The sequence below is a fragment of the Opisthocomus hoazin genome, chromosome 7 (genome assembly GCF_030867145.1).
Source record: "Opisthocomus hoazin isolate bOpiHoa1 chromosome 7, bOpiHoa1.hap1, whole genome shotgun sequence".
In the NCBI taxonomy this organism is placed as follows: domain Eukaryota; kingdom Metazoa; phylum Chordata; class Aves; order Opisthocomiformes; family Opisthocomidae; genus Opisthocomus; species Opisthocomus hoazin.
This window is the reverse complement of record NC_134420.1, coordinates 28,201,013-28,214,479: the sequence shown is the minus strand read 5'-3', so window position 1 is coordinate 28,214,479 and position 13,467 is coordinate 28,201,013. Positions and strand designations below refer to the sequence as shown.

The 13,467-nt window shown below is 47.6% G+C and overlaps 1 protein-coding gene across 5 annotated transcripts in view; it reads right to left on the bottom strand.

Moving 5' to 3' along the window:
- TSPAN18 (tetraspanin 18) overlaps window positions 1–7,394 on the bottom strand; it is a 119,643-nt gene extending 112,249 nt beyond the window's left edge. For 2 of the 5 annotated variants that reach the window (XM_075425368.1, XM_075425374.1), the window contains exon 1: window positions 7,307–7,394. The gene's annotated coding sequence lies outside the window, so the exon portion shown is untranslated. Of the gene's footprint in view, window positions 1–5,880; window positions 5,901–6,303; window positions 6,369–7,306 lie in introns of those variants that run through there. The other 3 variants (XM_075425369.1, XM_075425370.1, XM_075425373.1) reach the window with 3 other exon arrangements.
- Window positions 7,395–13,467: the final 6,073 nt, after the last annotated feature.

Here is a 13,467-nt window from a genome sequence, read left to right as displayed (position 1 = left end):
ACCGTGGGGGGGGGGGAGGTTAGACACAAACCAAAAAAAACCTCTTAATCCAGCCAGTCTTCGAGAAGCCCTGTTCATTCTTAATCTCATGAAACCGTTGTTCCTGACTGATGTTTCTCTTAAGATTCAAAAGAAGAGAGTCAGTTTTTAATTGGCAAAGCATCACTGTAATCTGAAATCCTTATCAGTTTGGAAGGTCTTTTTTCAAGGCTGCAAACTCAGTGTCATTTATCACATCAGCGAGGTATTACATTGTCAGTTCTCAGCCTGACAAAGCAAAATGCAGGTCAAAGAGTCCTTTTGGTGCCTCCAGCCTTGTGCCTCAAGCATTTCCAGGACTAGCTCTCAGCTTTTCCTGCATCTTATTCTGAAAAACAGTTTGGTGCAACTCTAGAACATCCCCGTTATGTGTCTATGCTTCAGCCATAACCCCATCAGGAGCAAAAGCTTTGCTGATCAACACAAAATAAGCACCTCATTCTGAGAATCCCCTCTGACGTTAGCAGGAACAAAAGGTAGCCAGCAGTTAAAATCTACATCAGATCCAAAGTCCACCCCTCTTCAGAACATTTTGAGACATTCAATCCTTTATTCTCCATTATTTCTCATACACGTCCATTGTGGATCCACCATATTATTACCAAGTCCCACCAATTATCAACCAAGACCGACACCAAAAAGCATGCTGTTTTCAAATGATTACAGAAATAAGTACATCCACAACAGTGAAAGAGACTCACATTCCAAAATCCACTGAATTTCCATCATGCTATCTCATCTACCCTGGCAGCAGGTTTTGAGAAGTTCATCTGAAAGGTACACACAGGTCCCAGAGATTTCCATGAGAAACAGGTTCTCTGAGAAACCAGGCCAGCACAGGCATAAGCTCTCTCTGTACAGGAAGATCTGGTTCTCTTCGCTCCCCAAGAAAATGAGATGCACCATCAAGTGAGCCAAGAACAAACCCTGTCGCTGCTTCCCCAGCGCAGCCTGTTCCAGATCAGTGCCCTGCGAGCTCCATGTCTCAAGAACAGGCAAACTGCCAGTCAGTTCATTTAGACCATTTTTCCCCAAGAAGCGCAGACACCACCATTTAGTGCAATCTTTATTACTTGCAAACTCCCTCCTCATAGACTGTCATACACTGAGCTTTTCTTAAGGAGTAAATATAGTAACTGTTTCCATAATAACGTTAAAAATACCCCAACAGATTAAATTCAACAGATGAAACAGGGCCATAAATACGTATGTCTAGCAACATGACCAAAATCACCCTTCTTCAAGCTGGGCATTGGGCCATGAAAAAAACCTGCTAGCGTTACAATTTCAGTGCTGAGCCTTATGAGAAGCACAGAGCGGCAGAAACAGCCTGTACCGTAATCACTCACAATATACACAACCCGAGCTGCAGCCAGGGCCTCTAAGCTCCTGAGCCCCTGCCAGGCTGCGCCACTGACCCACCGTCAACAAGTCACCATATGGTCCCATACCCCGTTCTGCTCATCTGTCTTGTTGGCTTTCCAGACATCTGGGATGGTATAAAATGTATTTAAAGCTGTTTATGACTCAAGTGAGAAATCTGAAAGAATATAAGAGCTATTATTACCTCTGCTATACTAGATGACTTTTCACATTAGCAGCCTGGTTCAGTTCCACTTCCCCAGGATCAACCACCACTGCAAGATGTCCTGACACTAATACCACAGACCTCAGGACTAAAGAAGATACTGGTTATACTGCTCCTAGAAGACTAACTAGGGCAGACTCCAGATCCCATCAGGCACCACACAGGCAAACCAGGAAAGTCCCTCTCTAACACAGCTACGCACCAACTAAACGAGGGAGACAGAAAGGCAGGAACAGAGATGAACTACACACAGTCAGTCAACAGCTGAGCTGAGCAAACTCATACCTAAGCTCTAATTCACAAAATCATGCAGCCCTTTCAATAACCACAGAATCAAGCAATATCAAGCACATAGACAAGATTCAGCTTCAGCACTGTTTATTTCCTCAGAAGCATCCTCTGCTTCTTTCTGAAGTGATACACTGGTCTAAAAAATCTGAACTTCATTAGCATTTAAGAATTTACTCTTCTACAGTGACCTTTCAATTTACTTCTCAAGTAGCTGGATACTTCTATTTTAGATCAGGTTTATTTAGTAAATATATAGCAAAGGGAACATCCTGATAGCCAAAAAAAGCCCCAAAGAACAAGAACTCCCAGAGACTTACCAATCATTGAATCCTTGTTGGAGGGATTGCACAGACAAGAGAGATCCTGTGCAGAAACAAGACCTGTACCAAAAACCTGTGACAGTCAAACCCCCACTTTCATCACCTCCAAGGACAATGATGAGATATTGGTTTTGGTTTTCTCTTAACTGAATTTAGTGAGAGTAAATTGACACCACATGAATACTCTCAGCTGTCATGTAATATCCACTGCATATTGGTCCACCAAACATGAAGCATCCACATTAGGCATGTGGTCATTCAAAGCTTCCTCTAATCAAGACAGCTGCAGAGGCAATTCAGATCCAAAAAAAAAAACCACCAAAAAATCACACATATACAACTCGCCAGGATACTGAGCCTCTCTGCCTCTAGCTCCGAGGAAGACCAGTGAAGGACAGCACCTGAAGCACAGCTCCACTGCCCTGGAAGAGTACATGCTCCTGCTGCTTACAAATTTTGGGAAAATGGAAATCCTTCAAGCCCATCGCTAGAGAACAGAGGGTGGCAGAAGTAAATCCTATTTGGGGTCAATTTGTAAGCATAAAACATCTTTATCATTTGTTTCTTTACATCTTATCTGTGCAAAAATAAATAAAAACATGCTGACAAACTGGTTTAGCAGCTGGTAAGGTTAACAAAAAAAGATCAATGGACCACCTTCCTACAGCCACTTCTTTCAGTCTCAGACAATTTCTACTAAATTCGCCCATGACAGATCTTTACCAGAAAGAAAATGCAGAAATGAAACACAGCTAAATGCTCCAAGGTACGAAGTTGGGGTGGGGGGGTTGGGGTGGTGGAAAAGAGTCCCATCGACTGTTTGATGGGCACTATTTGGTGGCCACTGAATTCACCCAAATCCTCTGAAACTAAAGGATAGGATAACTCATTCGCCATTTCGGAAACTCAAGACTGCAAGAGCAGTGAAAATAAAATAAGAACTGTTGGTATAGGGCAAGGAACGGACACAAGAGGAATGCTGAACTGTGCAGTCACGAGCAATGGCAGGACCAAATGCAACTCGGCTGCCATATCAATTACAAATGAGATAGCTGCAACTGTCAGAAAGCAAAGGTCTAGGCATCTGGAACATATCCTCATATGAAATACAATTGAAGTCCAGCAGTCTTCCTAGTGCTGAGAAGCGGTGGGAAGGGAGGGAAGAGGCAATGCAAAATATTTAAGGATGTTGTAGAAGGAATAAGCATCATGAGACAGAATGGAGTTGTCTGGACTGGTTTGTCTGTACAAACTTTTTCTTCCTTCCTTTGCTACTTCCAATTCAGATTAGCAATCATTTCCAAGAAAAAAAAAAATAAAAAAAGAGAACTCCTAAAAAAGAGTTTAAAAGGGAATGAGCAATTTCAGATCCCAAACAGCTCGTTCCTATGCATCTTCGGGGAGAAATACACAGGCTTTGCCCTCTCATGCAAATACATTACTTGGTTTTGAGTCACTGTTTCAAAGTGAAAACTAAAGACCACCACTTCGCAAAGCAAGTTACTTTTCAGCCCTCACTGTACTACTTGCGGTTTTTCACTTCAAAAAAAAAAAAGGATCTAAAATCTTTCCCTCATGCTTTATTTATAAGTCAGTTCAAGTTAAACAAAAAAACAATCATATTAACTTTAGTCAAAAAAGAAAAAAAGACAAAAGTAGGGATTATCTTGCAACAATACCCCCAAAACAAGGACTGCCTCAGCAGCCTCACAGAACTAGCAAGGAGTATAGATACTCACCTGTGTTAATCATAGCTCCCAAGTAGACCTTGGACCTACTACCACCTCATGCAATGACCCATCTTCAAGATGTCAAGAATGACGTGCTACCTCACAAAACTCTCCGAATACAACTGGGACCACCATCTGCTTATTTAGATACCTTAAGCCTCAATTTTGTAGTATCTGAACTTCTCGTTTCAAGTCCTTCCTGAGCTAAGACCCACGGCCCCATAAATCCAGCGGCTTCTGTTCCCAGAGCAGTTGTATCTGTTTTCCCGCAGCCTGGTGAGAACAGACAGGACTCAAGATAATTAAATAAAAACACAGGAACTGCATTATTTATTTTAAAGGAAAATGTGTCTTCTAGGACGAAAGTCCTTTATTTGGGCAAATCTGTAAACCGTTTATCAGCTTAAACTCATTATCTGCCCATATGGTCTTAGCACTGCGGTTTAAAAAAAAAAAAGGGCATACACTAACTGGTGAAATGTCATCTGCCCTTTTGCTAGAAACTAGTATTTTTGCATTGACGTCAAATTAGGATCCATGCTACAAGTGAAGGGCTACCATAAGGGTAGACATAATATTTTAATTTTGAAGGGATCTTACAGAAGGCAGCAAGGAAGGCAGGGGCAGAGCAAGAAATCTCATTCACAAAAATACAAGGTCACTTCATTCACTTTTTGCCTCCCCTGCTCTAGTTCTTTTTGTTTGGGGAGGTGGGGTGGGAAGAGAGCGAGCTAACTTAAAAAGAAAAAAAAAAGGCACAAGAATGAGACACTAGAGCCAATAAACACACATCAAAGCATGAGATGGCTCTGCTTCAACTGCCTACAGTATTCAACCTGGGACAGATTAAGGCAAGATAAAAAGGTGCTAGGAGGGAAAATACTACCCCTACAGCAGAGCAGACCCTCTCACTCGCTCAGCCCTGATGCTGAGAGAACGCCAAGATCCCGGCCGGCTCTGCCGCACCGAAAGCGGCAAGCGCACACGATAGACCCAGTTTTACAGAAACCCAAATACGTCCACCATCACCTGCTGTCGGGGGCCAGCTCCACGCCGCGAGGCGGTTTGAAGCCCTTCCTGCTCCCCCGTCGAGCCGCTGCAGCGGAGCAGGAGCTGGAGCTGGTTTTATTGATTCTGTGAGTCACAATTAGCCACAAGACGCAGCACCAAAGGTTTAGCACAGGACATTTAACCCAACTGCCTGAGCTGTCAGCTTGGTTATTCCAAGAACGGAGAAACAAACTGAAGTCACAGTAACAGATGTTACTCACGTTTTATAAACTGCAGTATTATTCCTGGTTACAGATACAGTTTCTGCCTTTTAAAACAGACCTTCAGTGTTGCGTGTATGAAATTATTTGGATTAAACGATACACAGGCAACTTGGCAAGCGACTTACGGATAGCTCAGCATTTTCATACGCACACACAATGATTCCCGTTTCCCCTTCGCCCAGCCCCACCCTGAGCAGTATAATACACGTTAGAGCAGCCAAAAATGAGATCACGCCAGGAGCGAGTCATCCGTTGCCATCAGCCAAGGCGAGGATGCAAACACCGGGACCCCACTCCCCTTTTGCGAAGAACACTCAGCCTCTGCTCGGTTTCCACTGCGGGGAAATCAAGTTGCTGGGATCTAAGTTTTAAGCGAGCCTGGAAACAGAAGGCTGATGTTCTTCCCAGGACATCTTATCCGTACCCCCCAGGGCGAAACGAGGGATTTCCCCCCAATTTACAAAGGAAACCTGAAATACTCCCCCCGCGAGCAAAAGCCACCCCGAAGCTTGCTGCGAGGCGAGCGGCTGGCGGCCCAGGGCTCCAATGGAAGGGCGCACCGAGAAAGCCCTCTCGTGGAAACGGACAGCATCGCCCACCCGAGACCCCCGCCCCGGGAGCGACAGCTGCCCACTCACCTGCACCCCTCACGGGGAAACACACCGCGGTCCCCGGGGAAGGGATGCTCCGCTGAAAGGCGGTGGGGACACACACACACACACAACCAGCAGAATTTCTATCTTCATTTTGCTGGTAGTTGAAGTTATCTCTGAAAAGTTAAAGCTCTTCCTTTCTTCTTCGCCTCACCCCACCGTGCTTAAACCCAGGGCAATGGTACGGCACGGTGCTTTGGCTGACGTGCCAACAAAAGCCGTAGCTCGGCCACAACAAACACAGAAATATTAACTGCCTCCCAGGGAGGGTCAAACGTTTGGATCACTTTAACATACCACACAAATATTTCGGTGAAAGCAGATGATAAAGAAGTGCATCTGTACGTTACGCTACGCAGTTGAATTTGAAAGATGCCCCCCAAATTATGAAAAAGAGAAAGAACGCACCTATTTCTCGCAGCGACCTCCCTACCATTTGCTCGCAGGTTGTACGCTTCTGAGAAGGAAAAACCGCTGCTCCTCGCCAAAGCGCTAAATACCAAAACGAGCATTTTACTGGCAGAATCCATCAAACACTTGGATACACCCAGCCAGATGAAGACAACTCTTTAATAACTCCACGCTTTTTGCCCACTAGTAAAAACCCAGGGCAAGCCCGTGCTCACAGTTTGCCCGCACCCAGCCCGGCACCCAGCCACCTCCAGCACGCTTCTGCCCGAGCGGCTTCGGTCGCCACTGGCTGTTCAGCGAAATACGTGCCTGGAGTCTACTAATTGTGTCCAAATTTTCTGTTATTATAGAAGCACGAGTAGTAATCAGGCTGAGCTTACTAATTGCCGAGAGAAGCGCTAGGGCAAAAAAAACAAACCAGAAATTACAACCACCAGACAGACTCCACAGCCAACCACTCCAGCACAAGGCATCGCAAACCACGGTCCGCTCGCCGGCTGCGGCGTTTCAAGGAGAAAGTTCCGATCAAACTTGGCGCGGACCCCACGCACCCCCTGGGGGTGCCCGTCCCCCGCACCCCGCCCCCCGCCATCTCTGCCAGGGAGCGGGGGCTGACCCGGGCGGGCGGGGTGTGCCGACCCGCACACCGCTGGAGGAGAACGCTCCCGCCGGGCCGGGCCGCAGGCAGACACCCGGGGGTGTCCGTCCCCCCCAGCCCACCTGCGGGGCGGCGGCGGAGCGCCCCAGGCGCGGCCCCCAAACACCCCCGGTCCCGCCGCCGGCCTCCAGCCCCGGGAAACTTGCGCGCCCAGCAGCCCCCCGGGGTGGGGGGGGGGGGGAGCAGCCGAGCCCCCTCCCGCGGGCCCGGCCCGGGGCGAAGGGAGAGCGGCGCGGTGCCGAGCCGGCACGCCGGGCCGGGGGACGGGACCCTGGGCAGGGCTGGCCGAGGAACGGCGCCGCGCACAGCCCGGGCACCGGGACGCGAAGCCCGGCCCGTTACCTGCCGGCGGCTGCGGCGGGCTCCCGCGGCGGCAACTGCGCGGGGACGGGCGGCTCCCGGCGGCGCTGGGCTCCCACTGCCGTGCGCGGCCCGAGCCCGGCAGCCGCGGAGCGCCGGGGCCGCCAGCGCAGCCGGCTCCACCCCCCGGCCGTGCCCCCTCCCCCGCCCCGCCCGGCCCGGCCCGGCCCCGCTCGCTGCCGCCTCCCGCGCGCCCGCTCCGTCGCCGGGAAGCTTCCCGGGTGCCCTCGGCCGGAGGCGGCAGCGGCGGCCCGGGGGGCACCGGTCCCTCGGCGGCTCGGCCTTCAGGTGGTGCGGGAGCGGCCGTCCCGGGGCAGCCAGCCCGGGAACCCCCCCGGCAGGAGGCACCGGGGCAAGGAGAGCCGCGGACTCCGGGTCTCCGGGGTGCTCCCCCCCCCCCCCCCCCCCCGCCGTAAGACCCGACGGGGGCTGCTGATGCGCCGGGCGCCATCCCCGGGGTGCGAGGGAAAGAGAGCGGGAAGGTGGGAGGCCGCTTGCCGACCGCTGCCCCAGCGAGAGCGGCGCGGGAGCGTGGGGGGATCTGTCAGAGAAGCTTCAGACAGAGACTGGCCCCGCCGGGCTGGGAAGCCTGTCCCGACTGCCTGCCGAACCCCACGGAGAGCCCGCGTCCGTGGCCAACCCTCCTAACCCTGGTTTCCGAAGGAAATACGTCCTGTGCAGTCGCGCTCTGCGTGCGTGCCGGTAACTTCTGAGCCTGTGAAACAATTACAAGTTTCAGCAAAATAGATAGCTGTATAGAAGAGGTCATCCCTTTTATTGCTCTTGCACATAGGACGGCTGTATTCCAACCCAACAGACACCAGGGAATCTGCAGGGGGGGTTCAACTCAGCTGTCCCCTAGGGAAACCCCACTTCTCTGGTCCTGATGCTCACAAAAGTCCTTGCTGGGTTGGAGGGAAAGAAATTAAGAGGAGAAAAAAGTGTGCGGAAGTAACACCGTTACTCTCAGTGACAACCAATGGCTCAGGAGCAAGTAAATCGAACACTGCGCTCACAGATAACAACAGAGATAACACTAACGAATTTGCAGTCCTGCGAGGGCCAGATCCTGCAAGTGGTCCTATGCAGATGGGTCCCTGTGCTGAGAAGAAGTCCTGTTTGTTTCATGATGCTCTACAAGATGGGAGATGCGGATCTGGGACCCTCAAAGCTTATTAGAAGAATAAGCGACAACACGAATACCTAACAGTGCAACGCAAAGGAAAAAAGATGCGCCGGCATCTGGGGATAAATATCTCTGCTAATGCCTCATATCTGGTAATGAACAGTTACAAGACTCCCCAGGTGCAGATATTTGTTGGCGTTGACTTTCTTCTTTTCCTAATGTGATATAAAAATAGGGGGAAACACATATAACAGTTATGGCCCCAAATCCATTTCTTTGTAATAGCAAAACTAGATTACACAACCAGATCGTATTTGTAAGGTAGGTTTTGTTATAGTCTGTTGCTTAAGACGGGCAATCATTTCAAGGTCTGATATTTCTTGTAATGTTTGGGCCCGCATTTTTCCATTTCTGTTTCACTATTCATTTATTTGTGTCACAGCATGATCCTGCCTCTCCTTGGTCTTTGTGGCGGAGCAGGGGATTTCCATTTCTTTATTAGACACAGTTTGACACGAGGTAATAGCCTTGTTCCTCATTTCATGCCTTTGCAAAGGACTCAGAGTGCTATTTTCCAGGAGGCTGGCTTGTCATACTCCTTGAGCAGCAACAGATCGTGGTTCTTCCAGGCAAAGATTACATTTGTGCTCTGCAGACCTGTCAAACTGAGCTCCGTTGCTCCTCCCTCTGCACTCCCCCCTGCACAATCTCACACATTTACCCCTGCGCTGTCACAGGACCGTTTCAGGCCTCCACATGCCAGGCAATGTCACTGTGTACCTGACGAATAAGCCACAAAAATGTGTGTGTACTTGTCTCCTACCCCTGTTTTGTGGCCTAATTGCACACACCTCACGCAGAAGGTTTCTAGGAAACTGAGTGGGCTTAGTTCTGCCCAAAACACCATGGTTTAAACAGCTCCAGATTCTACAGACAAGATCCCTTCCTCATCAGGGACACTCCTGGCATTTCTCCAGCAACCCCCCTCCCCCCCTTCCCCCCCCCGTGACATCATTATTCTGATATTTTGGAAAAAAAGTACAGGGCAATGCATCCTAAGACTTGTGTGTGTTTTCTGTTTTCCATCCTGATTCTATGAAACTGTTTTGTAAATGAACAAAAGTCAACTATATGTGACCCTGGCTTTCAAATCTTCCACATGCTCGCACGGACACAATAGTGCTCTTACATGCTCAACTGCGCAATTTAAGGGGCCACTATTGAAAATGAGCTGCCCGAGTTTATAGTGCTTTCACTGTCATGAAGGAACTGCTTTGTGAATCCCAGCCAGCACTGAATTGAGTTTTGCATTTAAAGCTGGGGTTTACATTCTTTGTTATGTGTAAAGGATATGGTATATCCTTGGTGAACTTAAAGCACAACAGCAACCTTGGATAAAACCAGTGTTAACATAGATAAACTTGTGAGAGGGCTGTTTTACTTGTTTTGTGATAAAACATCACTGAAAAGAAATCAGACCAAGCAAATCATTCCATGGTTTAGCCCAAAACACTCAAGCCGCTTTCTCCTGTTTCAGAAGTGCCTAGAGCTGCAGTCCTCCCGCTGCCTGAAGGGTCTGTCCCTTGAATATTACATCATACATACCATAATCCAAATAGTCTCTCCGTGACACTGCTGATCGGCTTGAGATTTCAGAAGCAGGAACTGCAGTGTTGGGAAGCCATGAACAGATGGGGGCAGGTTCCTCTCCGGTGTAACTGTGTTGCTTGTGAACCCCTTCCTGTCTGTGTTTCACATCTTAGTTCTCAACTTCACCGTTTCCCTGTTGCTTCCTTCCCTGGCCTCCCCACCTTTCCTCCCGCTTCCTTTGCCTTCAGGCTGCTCCCTTTCTTTTGCTCTTATTTTCTCTCCGTAGTTCTACTAACGTCTTTCCCAGTTTGCTGTGCAGGCAGATACAGCAGGAACCCAACCACGATCCAGCTTGGCTGTGGTTCCTAGGGCTGGACTGACACACAGCCCAGCTCATTGCTTAGGCAGATGGGCAGAAGGAAACTCTCTGGCGTCTGCGTGCTGGAGCCTGAGTACCAGCCTATTTCCAGACAACCGTGGCACGTTCCAGGAGCAATCTGTGCTCAGTAGAAATCACACGGTGTTACTAACTCTGCCCTGAGACTGAATGGCACTTCTGAGAGCACAAAACAAACAAGGTCTTAGCCACAAAGAGTTTAGGATGACAAACTGACTGTCTGAACCTGATCGCCGGCTCCCAGATAAAGACAGCAAAGTAAGCGATCTCATTTTTCCAAAATGTCAAGCACTTGTAGCGCTGACTGAAGTTACACGATCAGCATGCTCTCTCGCCTGCTGTCAGACTGCTTTCCCAGGGCCCCTCCATCAGGCCTGGGAAAACAGCATGAGGGGCCAGTTGACGTACTGGTACCAAGAGGTTTGTTCAAGCTTCGTTATTAAAATCATAATTAAAACCTTGCCAGTGTATTTTTCAACCCAGTTTTGCTTTCCCAGGCTCAGCTGGGAAAACTGAAGCTAAATTGTTTACGAGTTGGTTTCTTTGTCAATATCAGCATTTCCCAATCATTTTCATCCAAGCAACAACTAACATTTTCGAGAAAAAAAATCCCAAGCCCTCATGCAGCCTTTGCCATGGTAATTTTTTTTTTAATCAAGAACTAAGCTGCATTTTGAATATTCATTTACAGATTTATTTTTCACAACCTTGCTTTCATGTTTACTTGATCGTATGGTAACATAAATGTATGTTTTTCTGAAATGAAAAAGCATGTTTTGTTGTCATTTCACACAAGACCTTCTCCTGCCTCTCAGACCCACAGACCACAAGCAGGAGCCTAGGGCAAAAGACATGCTCTCCTTAAGATTGTCCAATCCACGAGCAACACTGCATGCTCATTGAGACACTCAAATAGGTAGACATAATTTTCCTAAATGTTTTCCTTCCCACCTCCCTCCTTCCTTGTCTTTGAAGCTGCAAGATTACACAAAAGAACTGGCAACGACAGAGTGAGCCCTGGGACTCTCTCCAGAAAAATCTCAATTAAGAGAATTCTTTGTAATAATTTTAATATTCAACATTGAAGGGATACTTCAATGCCAAAGGTCATAAGCAAAACAAATATATTTAAGGTGATAGCCATCTCCACTGCTAACAACAGGTAAAGCTGTAGATTACTGAGCTGAAAAAAACCCAGAAAATATCCTGCCCACCGTTTGCTTTTTTCCCTCAAGTTTGCTAAAATGGAGCTTACGCAAAAACCCCAAGATTTCCAACTGCACATCCTTTGAGAAAGTTCTCAACGTTTGTAGTATTTCCTCTGAAATTTGCAGCTGAGCTTTTTTTGTACTTCTTGAACCCTTCAGGGAAACAAACTTTGTTTCCCACCATCTTTTAATAATTTTCACTAAGGACAAGCGAAATGGAGACCTCCATTGCACCGGAAACCCCGCAGTCCCACTCCCCTGCACGTTTAAATACGACAAGAGAGACAAATAGAGAGGAACAGTTATCTCCATTTACAAGCAGGAAATTGAGGCACAAAGACTGAATGCTGAAGAAGTGCTAGAGGTCTGTGGCAGCTCCAGGACGTGAGCTAGGAGATCCTGGATCCCAGACAAGTGCCTTACTGATCCAAACATCTATCCTCAAATGTTTTGATACTTCTTGGCATTTGCATTTCTCTTATAACACAAAGGGAGGAGGCTCAAACGCACTTTTAAAACCCCAGCTGACACTAAAATACTGAAGCTATTTTTTTTTTCTCATAAGATTTTACAAAGCACATTTCTCCTTTAAAAAAAAAAAGAAAGCTAACAAATATACCTTCAGGGTTTATTGTTCCTTGAGATGTTCCAATTAAATAACACTTTATTGGACAGCTAGAGTTCCTCGTGATTTTTCTGACAAAGATATGGTACGTAGTTCACAGATATTTACAGAGAAAAGCAGTAACGGCCAGGGGGCAGATGGAAGTGTTGAAAACTTCACTTCTGACAACAGTTAGATGGTCACCCTGCAATTTGTTTCAACACAGCCAGTTGTGTTGCCATAACTTGTTAAACATCTGCTAAAAACATATGGAATCCTCCTGGGGGGTGTAAGTTGATGCCATTCATCAAACTATTTCACTGCTTCCCTTCTCCCCGAATGACTCCCTCCAGAGAGCCAAGTGAAGCAAACGGTTCTGATGTCTACGTGCAGAAAGGGATTCCTAACCAGAAAAGTGGCGATAGCTCCCCTTGAACCTTGGATAAGGTCCTATCCAAGCAAATTCTCCCGAAGCACATGTAATGTGGTGAAGGAGAAAAACAAAGCAGCACATCATCAGAACTCCAAATCAGTCATCCCGCAGGGCTCTTTGGTGAAAGGAGGCAGCACGGTGTCCTACGGCGAAACTATTCCCCGTTCTGCAGAGGTTGGTGTACATGGGCACTACCGGGTTAGCTGGGAGATTGCTGAAGTTATGACCTTTGGTGTGGAAGGACCTAAGTTTTTCCTGGTATCACATGAAGTAGAATTTTATTCAATCCAGAAAGTTAGACTGTCCGCTCCTTAAACGCTCGGGTAAACACTCACGGCTGCATAAAATGACCGCAACAAGTCTGTAGAATGCAACCACAATGTCAAAGACTTGGAGCATTACAACTGGCGCTCAGTTTGTGTGGTGTAAAGGTTGCTGGACATCACACATGATCCCAGAATTTTTCATTATCAAATTCAGTGCCCTGAGTGGGTTGTAACTTAGAAGATCTGTATGGATCTCCGGTGACAGTTGGAGATGTCATATCCCAACAACTCCATGATGCAATGATTGGATGCTGATGCTACCATAACCTCATTGGGACAGCTGTCAAAAAGTACACAGCCTTCTTTTGTTCCCAGAAGCTTCTCTGTTTTTTTTTTCAGTTATGCTACTTTCTTTAATCAAAGATAGCACTTCTCTGCAGACCTCTTTTCACTTGTCATTCACCCCCCCTTCCAAGCATACACACAGCCAGGGCAGAAACAATACTGCACAAGTTTTGC